Here is a 14,912-nt window from a genome sequence, read left to right as displayed (position 1 = left end):
TAAAATTAAAGAACGGGTTAAGTAGAAATGGGGGAAAAACACATTTTTTCCCCCTGCTCTGTAAATAGCAGGTTGACTCAGACATCTTCCTCATTTAGTAAGCTACCTAAAAACAATAGGCTATAATGAGGTAAGTTGTCAGCTTCACATTACAGCATAGCTTGGGGGGGTGTGTTCTTTCGGTAAAGGAGTGTATTTTTGTAGAAAAAAAAAAGTAAGTGTATCAAGTTAAAATCTCAGTGACAAACCAGTGCTAACTAGCACATGTCTGCATGTCACCAGAGGTGGCTGTGCGTGACATTTCCTGGAGGACAGCCTATAGTTAAGTGGTATTGAAAGGCACCACAGGCATTATAGCAAATGTATAGGGGACAATGAACAACAATGGGGTAAAATCAAGCTATTTGAGCTAATGGCTGAAGCTGTGTTCAGTGTATTATACTGGTGCCATTCACTGTGGCTAAGGTTATGTCAGGGTTTTCATAATAGAGCTACTATTTTAGAGTTTTATAACCTGGCAATAAAAATTGGCTTCTGGCAAAAACTTGACATACAAGACAAGACCTCAGCAAGAAAGTGATTTTTGAGAAATCGTATTTTGTTGCGGGGAGAGGGTATGGAATATGTTTTGTTGTTTTAGATGTCCATTTGAGTTTCTGAAACTCAAAATAGAGGTCAGATTGGAAAATGGCATTTTGTAAGTTATTCAGCTACAAGGAGGAATCAAATTTGCGAAAGCCTGGTCAGACAATACTTATTGTTACAGGCTTGGCTGAAAACATTTTTATCTTTCAAAATGTTCTTTCCAGACTTTTCAAAGTGGGAGTATGTGTGATGACTCACAGTCTTTTATTTTGATATATAGAAAGGCATGGTTGTGTGAAGATCAAGCAGTTAAAAGGGGTTTTATTTTCAGAAGGTAATATATTATGATACGTTGCTTGTTTTTTGAAGTTAAACTCCTTAATAACACGTAATTCATTAATCCTATTATTAGGTGTCATAGATTCATTGCATCTAAATATTGGGGAAAAATCCAACTTCCAAAAGAGCTGGAAGATATATCTCTGTTATCATTACCATTATCATCCACTATTCATTGTATCTTGAGTCTGTGCCTAGTAGTGTACTGGTGTCTTGGGTACACTGATGTAACATGCAGTATTTGACCTCATGGATCTTTGATTCACATGTTGTCATAGAGAGAGATATACACAAAGAAGGAATAAGGTAAAAGGGAATAAAGTGTACACATATATATGCTGTTGTACACTAAAAATATTAATGATAGTTTTCAGAATAGAAATTTTAAAACCTTTATTTTAAACATTTGCAGTAGGCATGGGGCTTATCGGGTTATAGAACTGAGTTGCAGAGAAGGAGAGAAGAGAAAGTTGAGAGATTTGGAAAAGGAATGATGCCAAAAGGGTAGAGGGGAGGACATTAGCAGAGCAGTGATTCCTGACTACAGAAGATGTAAATGGTGATTTTGATATTATTAATAGCTATTAATATATTGTTAACAATAAATAGTATTAATATTATTAGTGGGCTTCCCTGGTGGTGCGCTGGTTGAGAGTCCGCCTGCCGATGCAGGGGACACGGGTTCGTGCCCCAGTCCGGGAAGATCCCACATGCCGCGGAGCGGCTGGGCCCATGAGCCATGGCCGCTGAGCCTGCGCGTCTGGAGCCTGTGCTCCGCAACGGGGGGGGGGGGGGGGGGGGCACAACAGTGAGGGGCCCGCATACCGCAAAAAATATATATATATTATTAGTAACTATTTTTGCTGATGACCAATTTGTATTAGGCATTAAGCTGTTTCACAAGCATGACAGGACAGCAGTTTTCTTACAAACAATATTATTTATATTTCTCCTTAGACAATGTCTGTCATGCTTCAGAGTACAGAATAGCAATAAATCTATTAAGTTAAAGGTGCATATCCATGCTTTTGAACTACCTATGAATTTTCCAAAGGAAATGAAGAAACTGGAGTGGCTTTCAGAAAGCCAGACCCCCTGACTTTTTAGTTGACTAATGGATGTTGTCATATAGTCCTCATAAAGCACATATTCTCTGTTGTATGGCAGGGTGTCATTGTCGACACCTTGGCTCAATTGGTTTAAATAATGGACATTTATTATTCCAGCTTATGTTAACATAAAATGGAAAAAATAATAAAATCTTTCAAATGCAGGATTGAAGAATTGAGATAGAACTGAAAGAAAATTAATTTGACCCCCTTTCATATTTATCCTGAGTTGTAACAGACCTGACTAATTTAGAGAAAGCCCATTTGTAAATTATTTTCATGAAAGAGACAGAATCATATCTGAGGTTATAGAATTTTTTCTCTTAGTTAATGAGAGGCATGTCTTGCCTTACTTTAAACTTTTCTACTTGTGTAAGTCTTTCAATGTGACTCTTTGTTTAACGCTGAATCTCACATCAGAGACTTGACAAGTTGAGAGGTGAGTTATCTGGAGCAAAAATATTAAGCTTGTCAGAAGCAGTCCTCCCACACAGAATTAAGATAAGATCTCAAATTCTTAAGTTCTCAAGATAATAGTTCTAAGGAGATATTTTTATCCATACCACCAATACTAAGTAGATTGTAGGAAAAATAGTTTTTCTTTCCCATGTTTGAAAGTCACTGTTTCTACAGAGATTCTGTTTTTTTTGTTGTTGTTGTTGAATTTGTCCCAAAGAGAGATATATACTGCTGAGATTCACAGTTACTGGAAAGTAGGAGGCTATGGAAAACACATATTTTTTAAAATTTTTTAACCATCACTTAGTAGTACCCAAGAAGTAAAATGATGTATATATTATAACAGGAATTGAGAGGAGCATAGGAGATTTATTTAAAATGTATTCAGTTGCACGTGGAAAGGTGCAATTCAAGAGGTAAGAAAAAACAGTGAAAGGTAATCTCCAAATGCCAGAAATGAGAAGGAAACACAAACCCATGGTGGTAAACTAGAATTAAAGCTGAAAGAGCAAGAATCAGTCACTGATTTAAAAACTGGGCTCTCAGTACCCACTTGGAAACCTGAGCAGAGAAAATAGTCAGTGTGCATAGCAAAAGCTGGAACGAGGCTTCCTGCATAAAGGCTGACGCCCTATAGGAGTTATCCTTTCTGTGAAACAAGAAGTAAAAAAATTCCAGCACTAGCAGTGGGACTGGCCACAAAAGCAAGTCACCCATCCTGGGTCTTTGGTAGTGCTGAAATGGCCTATGAGGTTTTAGTAAACCTCAAGCCTTCCAGTGTGAGCATTACAAATGAAAACTGACCATGTACTAGTAAAACCCTAGATAGCCCAACCATGGCAAAAATGAAACCACTCCAACAAAGAAGCCTCTACAATCCATGGCAAAGAAGGGAAAATGTTAGGGTGCATGGAAACCCAGTAACCATAGTGTATATTAAAAAGTATATAAAAGACTCCTGGGTGAGCAATTAATCTGTATCATAGATCCTTCTTTTCTATTCCCAGAATTCAATTTTAAAGACCAAGAGTATAAATAGGAATAATGCCAACATCAACTCTGGTTATGAGGAAAAGCTGTCATGTATGTGCTGGAGATTTTGATGAAGAACTGCCATATAAAGACAGTATAAGATTAAGTGAAATACCAACTTCTTTAAAAGTCATAAACTACCAAATATCACTAAACAAGAAATAGATAACCTGAGTAGTTCTACAACCATAAGTGTATTGAAGCTTTAGTTAAAAACATTAAGCCTGTATACACACAAATAAACAAATTAAAAATATATATATTACAGGCCCAGATGGATTCACTGGTGCTTTCTCCCAAACATTTAAAGGAGAAATAAACACACTCTAGCAAAACTCTTCCAAAAAAATTAAAGAATAGGGTATCTTCCCTAAATCATTCTGTAAGGCTAAATTACACTGACACCAAACACAAACAAGAATATCACAGGAAAACTACAGAGAATTTATCTGTACAAGCATAGATGCAAAAATCTAAACAAAAATTTACAAAATAAATTCTAACAAAAAATGCAAAGGGTAATACATCATGACTAAATCAAATATAGCAAATGAATGCAAAGCTGGTTTAACACTGGAAAAACAATCAATGTAATTCTGAATAAAAATTTAAAAAAAAATCTATGTGATCTCTATGTGATCTTCTGAGTATATGCAGAGAAAGCATTTGAAAAAAATCAAATATTCTTAATTAAGAAAAAACTAATAAAGATTCTCAGCATATGAGAAAGAAAAGGGAAATTATTCAACCTGAAAAAAAGATCATCTAAGAAAAACCTACAGCTAAAATCATAATAATTGAAAAACAGACAGTTTCCCTCTAAAATCAGTAGCAAGGGAAGGATGTCTGTTCTCATCACTTCTTTTCAACTTTACACATTCTATCCAGTGAAATAAAGCAACAAAGATCATTAAAGATAATAAGGCAATAGAGATCTACAAAAAATACCCATATTAGAAAAGAAGAATAAACTTTTATTGAAGATGACTTGATCATCTATGCCAGTAGATCCTACAGAATGTAGCAAAAAACTATTATCACTATTAAGTGAGTTTAATAAAGTTGTAGGATACAAGATCATTATTTAAAAAAATTAGTTGAATTTCTGTATACTAGACAAAAACAATTGGAAATTAAAATTTTAAGTAGAATTAAATATATGAAATACAGAGAGTAATAAAAATGAAGTGTAAAATCTGTACTCTTAAAACTATAAAACTGAAGAAGAAATTAAAGAAAAAACTAAATAAAAAGAAAGATGCATTATAATTATGGATCAGAAGACTCACTATTATTGAGATGTCAACTCTTTCTAAATACATCTGTAGATTTACTCCAGGTCAAAATTTCCAAAGTTTTCTTTTTTTGGCAGAAATTGACAAACTGATTCTGAAATGTTTATGGAAACACAAAAGACTTTCCCAGAACATTGAAAAAGAAAAATAGTGGAGAACTTAACCTCATTTTAAGTCTCATTATAGACCTACAGTAATCAAGATGGTGTACTATTGATATAAAGGTGGACAAATAGATGTTGAGAACAGAATAGATCCACACATATATGGTTAATGAATTTCAGCAGAAATACAAAGTAATTCAAGGGGAAAGAATAAGCTTTGTAATAAATGATGCTGAAAATTTATTATCCATATATAAAAAGAACAAAGAGAAACAAAAAAACTCAACTCATGCATATGCAGACTTAACTCCCAGTGGATCATATACCTGTGCATTAAACCAAACCTAATATACACCTAAATGTGGTATACACACAAAAAATATACATACATATGTAACTCCTATCTAATAAGAAATAATGGAAATAATTGGAAAAAATTATAAACTGAAATATAAATTTTACATATATGTCAAACAAATGTTTGATAATATAAAGTTTCTATTTTTTACTTTAAGATAAAACACAATACTACCAGTAGACTAATGGACAAAGTAAATTATAAATGGCTAAGATGTCAATGAAAACAAGTTCAGTCTCTTTTCAGCAATAGTTCACTCCTAGATATTTTTAAAAAATAGGCATGTGCATAGATTTGTGAGAATGGAAGTAATCATAACGTAATGGTGGAAAGTTAGATACAAATTAAACATCTAATCTTACAAGATTGGTTAAACAAATTATAGAGCTTCTATTCTCCAATGGTCTTGGGTTACTTTTTTAATAAAAAGTAAAAGAAAAGTAGATATGGGGAATAGAAACAAAAGACTTTAGAAGTTAACAAGTGCCAGCTTATGATATTTCTTTGATTCTGTAAGCAACGGAGAATAATAGAAAGGAACAAAGAAGAAAATTGTTTTTTCATAACTCATTGTCTAATTCTATATGCGACCTTATATGCTGCATATATGTGACTCTTTTCAGGACAATAATGAGGTCTTTAAGCATTGAGGATTTCTCATATACCCACAGAAAGTTATATAGAGTCAATGGCCAGTATATACAACAATTTCCATATTAAAAAATCAAGAATTTTGAGGAAAATGACCATATATCTGCATTTTTCAGGTATTGTCCAGTCTAATATTTGAAACAATTTAAAATTGACTTACCAGAAGGGTAACTTTGAAAGAATATTATGAAACTAATGAGGCTATAATTTTTGGTTATCTTACATTGCGATGATTATAATATTTTTCTAATTAGTAAGGATTTTTTATCTATATTGGCAATTCAAAATGGATATATGATCATGAAGCATGTGGCAAGAGATGTGTAATACTGGGGTTAATTGGGTGGAAAGTTCAATGACAAAACAAAATGAAATAAAACCTGAAAGGGCATGAGACCAAACTAAAAAAGGTACAGTAGATGACATCTAGGAAAACTGTGAAATTTTTCACAACAGTAAGTTAAAAGCATTTGGATGAATGCAGAGGGTAGGAGGAGAAGGAGAGGGATATACAATATACCAGAAAAGAATCCGTCTCTCTGAGTAGAATATTCTGAGAACTTTCTAGAGAGTAATTTTCCCAAGGAAGTCAAATATTATAATCATGGACTTCCAACCAAGCATAGAATATTCTTGTGGTTTATCTCACCACATCATACGCATTAGGTTTAAAATGCACAATCTCAACAAATCAAGTCTTTCTCAGCACTCCTGTGTAGTCAGGTGACTGAAGTTAAATGTGTGGGAGATAGCAAGATGCTACAGTGTAGCATATTCATTAGTAACTTATAAGGATCTTCAGAGGAAGCAGAAAGTACTGAAGTTAATTTGCAAAAGTTATTTGTTTTATAGACAAAAATGTGGCAAATATGTGTAATTATCTTAAACATAGGAAAGGTGACATAAAAATTTTGAGTTATTTACACATAAAGTACAAATAAAATGATTATTCATATGTAATCTGTTCTCAAATTTTGGTTTTACTCAAAATTAGAAGTACTGTGAATACTAAGGTATCACATGGTATTTAATAATATTAATAGATAGCATTCTCTACTCTTTTATAATACCTGATGTCTGTTCTTTAATTCAGCAGACATTTATTATGCAGTGATGGCATAGTCAGCATTTTATTAGGTGCTGTGGAATATGTAAATAGCAGACAATACAAGATTTGTCGTAAGTCAGGTTTCTGAGAAGCAAAGCCTAAAAGTGATTTGAGTGAGGGAGTGTTTCTTAGGAAAACCCTAGAAGCAGGGGAGTGAAACCAGATTGGGTAGGAAAGGGGAACTGAGCAAGGATGTGGTCTCAGGTAAAGTGTAGCTCTGGTCTGATCCACAGATGAAAACCATAGAACGTGCACTGTACTTTAGAATCGTTCCCTCCTGGAGGCAAAAGGGCTGGTTCTCTGTTTCCTGTATGAGAGTCAATTACTGGCTATGAGGAGGCCTTGGGAGGGCTCACCTTCCGAGTGAGGTGATTCTATCCAACCTAGGGATATTCTTCAAGGAGGAGGCAGCTGCAAGCCATGAGGAGCTGGGAGAGAGAGCACCCAGCCTGCCAGAGGGAAAAGGCATGAAGTAACTAGTGCAAGACTTTTCCTTGGCTGTTTAGTCTCTTATCACCCCGATAATCCCAACAGACATGTTTTTAAAAACCATGATATCATTTCCATGTTTCTCACCTACATTTTAATATTGCTCTGTGAACTCTAGTGGTACCTTCGACTTTCTTCACTGCATTTGTGACACTTAGGCTAATGTGATTGTTGAATGGAGTCAGGGTCGCTCAGAGTAGTTAACTTCACTAACCAAAACCTTCCAATGACCTCCCGGATCCTTGAGCATGGCCTATCGTACCCTAAAACTCTGGATCTCTAGTACTTTACTGATATTCTTTCCTGTCGCTCACTACTATGCCCAATACACCCATTCAACTCCAGTCACCTTAGCCTCTTGCTGATTTTCAAACATGTTAAACACGCTCCTGCTCAAGGTCATTGCAATTGCTGGGCACTCTACCTGGAACATTGTCCTTGTCCAGTAAGTTTACTCACTTCCTGCCTGTAGGTCCCTAATCAAATGTCATTTTGCCAGTTGGACTTTTCTGATCACACAATCTAAAATAGCTCTCCACTTAAACACATTTATCACTACCTGAAATATTATATACTTTGGTTGTCTGTCTAATCAAACTAGAATATTAAGCATATGCATGAGAGTAAGAACACTGTTCCATTCACCACTGGTTCCCTTACACCTAGAACAACGTCAAGACCATAGCAGATACTCAGTGAATATCTGGTTAATGAATAAATAGGTGTTGAAGGAGCAAAAGAGAGAAAATACTCTGCAATTGTCACAGAAAGCCATGCTGAAATGACTTTTGTGCTGAGACTTTACAGGTAAGTACAAGATTTACAGGTAGGAAAGTAGATGAGAACTTTCCAAGCAGAGAAAGGAGCCAATGCCTCTGAAGCAACAAAGCACAAATGTCTCTGCAATTCTTTGCTCATGCTCACTACTTTGGAGAGTCCGTCAGTAATCTCAGTAGTGTTCTCCATGAGGATACCTCTCAGATCTATATTCTACTTTCTATTACAAGGCAGCTTGCTGGATATTTGCAGTTACATGGTCTTTTGTCATCTTAAAATAACACTTTCTAGATTTATTCCTGTCTTTGTGGCTAAGGTATTAAAATGATCAGAGACACCTCATTGTCGCTCGTCCTCTTGTCCTATCAGCTAATAACTTTTATTGATTTTTTTCCTTATAATATCCTTTATTCTTTTCATACCTACTGCCATATCCATATCCTAATATGTCATGCTATCGACTGGTTTGTCTGACTCTAGACTCTTCTTTTAATTCATCCTGCCCAATAGTGCAACATGAACAACTCTAAATTATACTTTCACAGCCTGTCACACAATAAACTCCTGGGATTATCTACAGTGTTTACTTCCAAAGTCATAGCCTAATAGTCAAGGCCATCCAGGACTTGGCACCGACCAACTTCCTACTTTGTCCTCTTTCTTCTTCTTTCCTTGAAATTTCAATTTTTTTCACATACACTTATCTACTCTTGTGCTTTTGCCCAGTTTCCCGTCATCCTGGAATGCTATCCCATTCCTACAGTATAAATTTAACCTATTCTTTCTTTGAAACCTGGCTCAATCTTCCCCGTACACACAAGTGCCCTGACCAGTCCATTGAAAAGGATCTTCTGTGTATTTTGAACATCTGAAAATTTCATCTCTATGATTCATTTGGAAAGTAATCATGTATTTCCATGGAATATATTTCCTTTCTTTTATAGTAAAGCATTATTTAAGTTTATTATTTTCATTTGTCATTTTGCCTTTTAATTTCCTGTTTTGCAAGAAGATTTTAAGTTCTCTTTGGGTCAGGGATTAAATCAAGGTGCAGGATGGAACCTACTGCCTAGTCTCAGCAGGCCCAGGTCATCTTGTACAATATTGTGAAATTAACCTCCCTAAATAGTTTCTACCACCCACAGGATCATAAGATTTAACTTCAGTAAATATTTATACATGTTACCCTTTCTGACTAAAAGTTTATTTACTACTGTTTTACATATAAAATTCCCACTTAGCCTTTAAAGATTCACTCAAGGAACAGAATCATTTCAAGTAAGATGTAACTAACCTTTCTGTGTTAACCTTGTGTTAACCTCTGCTTCTACTTCTGTTGGCTCAGTACCAGGAGGTTACTTTTGTTACAGCTATGACTTTATGTATGAACAAAGATTTTGAATTGCAGGAATTAAGAACATAGGCTTCAGATTTCAACCTGGATTTAAACTTGACTCTGCCTCTTTATTGCCTTTATGACCCAAAACAATTAGATGTGATCATGTGTTGTGCTCACTTCAGTTCCTAAAAATAACTTTGTGGGTGAATGAAACCAACATGTCTTGTTTTTGTCATCCTGTAGCTTCACAAAAGCAAAGTGGATAGATCCTTTGGTGTTCTCTTTAAGTTTAAAGGGTGTATGTAACCATATAGAAACTCAGAAGGAAATGGATGGAGAGGGTGTTGCAGATTGGGATAGCTACTCTAATTCTTCAGGGAAAACACTCTCACTTTTGTTTTACATAATTTTGGTCTGCTTAATTTGCATAGCTGTTCTCTTGTCTTTCACTTGCTTATCTGATAGCAGTGTGTGGTTGTTTTCTTTGCCTTTTGAGAGCTCTGGATGATATCTTCTTTCATTACAAAACTTCCTTGACAAAAATAGTATCAAAATAGGTATTCATATTTAATGTTAGAAGAACAAAAACTGGAATAGTGTTACTCACTGGCAGTTACCTTGCACTTACACATTTATTCTCCTAGAATATGTCAACATAGATAATGTTATTACGTTTTATTTTTTTGTCATATGATTTCTTTATCTTTTGAGGAATGAACAGCCAGCTTCTGTTATCCTAGGTAATACCCGTTTCTTCTAACGGTGTACAGCTCTAAAAATATTTAACAATGCAGTAAATATTGTTAACTGAAAAAAGGAATACTTCATTCAGCAAATTTAGTTTGAAAGACTTTATTTATATTTGTCGTTTAGAACGCTTCTGCCTTTCAATAACAAAATCCCTGACTCAAAATGACAAATGACAAGGAAACAGTATTGTCACTGTAATAGGAAGGCTTCATTCATGGTGAGTGTCAGGCTTGGTTGATTTTTTTTGGCACAACAGTATGATCAACTCTACCAGTTCTTTTTATTTCTGGTCTCTGCCATCATAAACATTTGCTTCCTTCAGGACGGATGCAACATTTCCAGCCATCAAATCCAGAAGGAATAACAAAAGGAAACAAAGAGATCATTTATTCCTTCATTCTCTCCTAAGAAATAGCAAAATTGCCAGAAACCACTGACCAAACTATTTCTCCCCCCACCCCCACTCCGTGCCTCATTGGTGAGATTTTGGCCTCATAACCATTGCTGGGCCAATCAAGTTCACTCCTTGGAATGCAACGGGACAGATTTCCAAGGCCAATCTCATAGTCATGCAGTCTATGCAGTAGCACAAGAACCTGGGCTTGGAAGAGTTCCATTCTTAGTTTAGTATGCTGCTAGTATCATCTTGAAAGTCTTAATCATTTTTAAACAAGGGACCTGCGTTTTCATTTTACACTGGACCTCACAACATTATATGGCTGATTGTCCATATTCCCCTGAGGTCATTAGCTATATGAGGCAGGGATGGCTAGTACTTGTACGTCTCCAAGAAAAGAGAATGGAGGGGCGGGGGTGCTGGGTAAACAGCCAGCAGGTTTTAACTCCACTCATTATTTGACTTTAGAATGGTTTTAGTCCAATCTAAATCACCGAGAGAAACAACAGTGAAATGACCAGTGCTACACATATTAGAAAATTAATTCTTCAGGTTAAAGAAGCCACTGAGTACAAACTAGAAATTGGTGTTGTAGTGGAGGATTTAAAGGGAAGTGATTAAGAGTTAAGGCATGTCTTCTTACATTGTTGCTCCTGATATCACCCCAAAATCATAATTGACCCGATGAAACTGATTCTCCTCCATCGATGCCTACTTCCCAGACTTAACACATTACCTTCTTTGTCCTCATGCACACACAAACACACACATTAAAAATTTTCAATGCGCCCAGACCAGCAGAGGCAGCAACCGGAGCAGCTGCAGCCTGCGCCCTCTGCTGCCCGCCCGCCCGCGGGGGGGGGGGGGGGGGGGGGGCGCTCTCCTTTTCCCCTCAGTTACCTCGCGCCTGCAGTTTTTGGCTTTCACCCCCACCAGTGACCAAAGACCTGACCACTCAGAGTCCGGCTCCTCAGAACACTGCTCAACATGGACACCGGTGTGATTGAAGGTGGATTAAATGTCACTCTCACCATCCGGCTACTTATGCATGGAAAGGAAGTTGGCAGTATCATCGGGAAGAAAGGAGAATCAGTTAAGAAGATGCATGAGGAGAGTGGTGCATGTATCAACATCTCAGAAGGGAATTATCCTGAGAGGATTATCACTTTGGTTGGACCCACTAATGCCATCTTCAAAGGCTTTGCTATGGAAGAGGACATCAGCAGCTCTATGACCAATAGCACAGCTGCCAGTAGACCCCCAGTCACCCTGAGGCTGGTGGTCCCTGCTAGTCAGTGTGGCTCTCTCATTGGGAAGGGTGGTTGCAAGATCAAGGAAATACGTGAGAGTACAGGGGCTCAGGTCCAGGTGGCAGGAGATATGCTCCCCAACTCAACTGAGGGGCCATCACTATTGCTGGCATTCCGCAGTCCATCATTGAGTGTGTGAAACAGATCTGCGTGGTCATGTTGGAGACTCTCTCCCAGTCCCCCCCGAAGGGTGTGACCATCCCGTACCAGCGCAAGCCGTCCAGTTCTCCAGTCATCTTTGATGACTGCAGGTGGTCAGGACAGGTACAGCACAGGTAGCGACAGTGCGAGCTTTCCCCACACCACCCCATCCATGTGCCTCAACTCTGACCTGGAGGGACGACCTCTAGAAGCCTATACCATTCAAGGACAGTATGCCATTCCACAGCCAGATTTGACCAAGCTGCACCAGTTGGCAATGCAACAGTCTCATTTTCCCATGACGCATGGCAAGACCGCATTCAGTGCAGGTTTGGATGCATCTGCTCAGACTACTTCTCATGAACTCACCATTCCAAACAATTTGATTGGCTGCATACTCGGGTGTCAAGGCGCCAAAATCAATGAGATCCGTCAGATGTCTGGGGCACAGATCAAAATTGCGAACCCAGTGGAAGGATCTACTGATAGGCAGATTACCATCACTGGATCTGCTGCCAGCATTAGCCTGGCTCAATATCTAATCAATGTCAGGCTTTCCTCGGAGACGGGTGGCATGGGAGCAGCTAGAACAATGCAGACTCATCCATAATCCCTTTCTGCTGTTCACCACCACCCATGATCCATCTGTGTAGTTTCTGAACAGTCAGTGATTCCAGGTTTTAAATAGTTTGTAAATTTTCAGTTTCTACACACTTTATCATCCACTCGTGATTTTTTAATTAAAGCGTTTTAATTCCTTTCTTGTTCAGCTGTTAATGCTGAGATCCATATTTAGTTTTATAAGCTTCTCCCTGTTTTGTTTTTGTTTTGTTTTGTTTTGGGGGGGGGATTTTTGGCTCATGAAATTTTTTTGTTTGTCATGGAAATGTAAGAGTGGAATATTAATACATTTCAGGTTAGTTCTGTAATGTCAGGATTTTTTCAAAAAAATTAAAAGATGGACTGGAGCTTTTTCTTTGTGAATAGAAAAAAAAATTTTTTCAATGCCTCTTATTACAAAAGAAAAGCGGAAAATCCTTAACCAATATTACAAGGGCCAACATGATTTTGCCCTCTACATCTACATTATGTAGCACTTCTTGCTACTTCAGACTCTCAGCTCTGGCCAGCTGGGCTTTTCAATTTCTTTTGAGCTCCATGTTGTCTGCAGCTTAGGAATCTTTGTCATGCTATTTTGCCTGCTTCCACTTCCCTCCTGTCCCGTTTATCACAACAAACTTTTATTCATACTTAAGATCAAATTTGGAGTCATTTCCTCAGAAAACTTTCGCTGCACCCAATTCCAGATCCAGTTATTTTGTAATGGAGCCTATAGAATTATATTGCTTCCTTTCAAAAGTGGTATCTCAGTTCATATGCACACTTTTATCAGTATCTGCAATTTGTAGATTAATAGCAAGAACACTTAAGCCCAGGAGATCAAGGATAGCAATAAAAAGCAGTTTCATGAAGCTTTTTCAAAACTTGACTCAAATCCTCTTAGAACCACTAATGGGTAATATGCAAAGATAGAATTGTGTCACATGCCTAACTAGAGATTTTGTTTGGTGAGGATGTGAGTTAGTTAACTAAGCTTCATAATTACATTTAATTGGTATGTCTGTTATTCACTCAAACATACAGCTTTTAAGTCACTTATTTTTTTATTTGAACATATATAATTGCCTGTATTGATTTAAACAGGAAAGCAACAAAACTATTTGAATACCCTGATTCGGTGACAGATCTATATTCTTTTGTTTAAATGATTTCTAAGGTACCTTGAGGATTCTTTTAAACTCTAACCTTTAACCTGACTATTTAATTAAATGCTTTCCAGTCATTTCATTGTTTTTTGAATCTTCTTGCATTGCTTCCCAAACTTAAACACTGAAGTACTTATGAATCTGATGGGCTTGAGATGCTTCCTAATGAAGTCTGGAGGGCAGATTTTTATTCCTCTCTTGACTTTTTGTCCTTCATTAAAGACAACTTTGAATTTATATTTTCATTAGGCCTCTTTCCAAGTGTTATCAATTGGTTGGTGATCTGATTACTAATTAAAGATCTGGAGTTCAAAATAGAGCTGCAGATCTTAAAATGTAGTGTGTGTGTGAGTGTGTGTGCATATGTATCTGTATCTGTGTCTATCCATATAATATATACATAAGCACACACATTGGTGACTACATTGTTTTTTAGAACTCAATGTATCAAATGCATCCATCCATCCATTCATTCATTGATTCACTAAATAATTATTGAGTATCTGCTATGAGCCCAGGTACTCATTTAAACCAGCAGTCCCCAACCGTTTTTGGCACCAGGGACCGATTTCATGGAAGACAAGTTTTCCACGGACTGGGATGGGGATGGTTCTGGCAGTAATGCGAGCGATGGGGAGCGGCAGATGAACCTTTGCTCGCTTGCTCACTCGCCACTCATCTCCTACACAGTTTCAATCCCCTCTTTTCTTTGATGTTCTTCAGTCTTGAGGAGGAATGGGTGTGGAACAAGGAAATAAAGTTTTAGATTGAGAGGTTAATCATAAACTTGACAGAGGAACTCAGTTTTAGTTCTGTTTCTGTTTCAGTAACACTGTCATTTAATTTACATTCTAGTAATGGAGACAGATAATGACAAGAAAATAAATAAAATATGTGCTCATA

General features: G+C 36.9%; 1 pseudogene; it reads left to right on the top strand.

Annotated features, from left to right (window-relative positions):
* The first annotated feature begins 11,743 nt into the window (after positions 1-11,743).
* LOC132421965 (poly(rC)-binding protein 2 pseudogene) lies at positions 11,744-12,980 on the top strand (annotated as a pseudogene).
* The last annotated feature ends 1,932 nt before the right edge of the window (positions 12,981-14,912 follow it).

Source organism: Delphinus delphis, chromosome 3, assembly GCF_949987515.2.
Source record: "Delphinus delphis chromosome 3, mDelDel1.2, whole genome shotgun sequence".
Taxonomy (NCBI): domain Eukaryota; kingdom Metazoa; phylum Chordata; class Mammalia; order Artiodactyla; family Delphinidae; genus Delphinus; species Delphinus delphis.
Note: the sequence above shows the minus strand (reverse complement) of the source record. Positions and strands in the feature narration are given on the sequence as shown.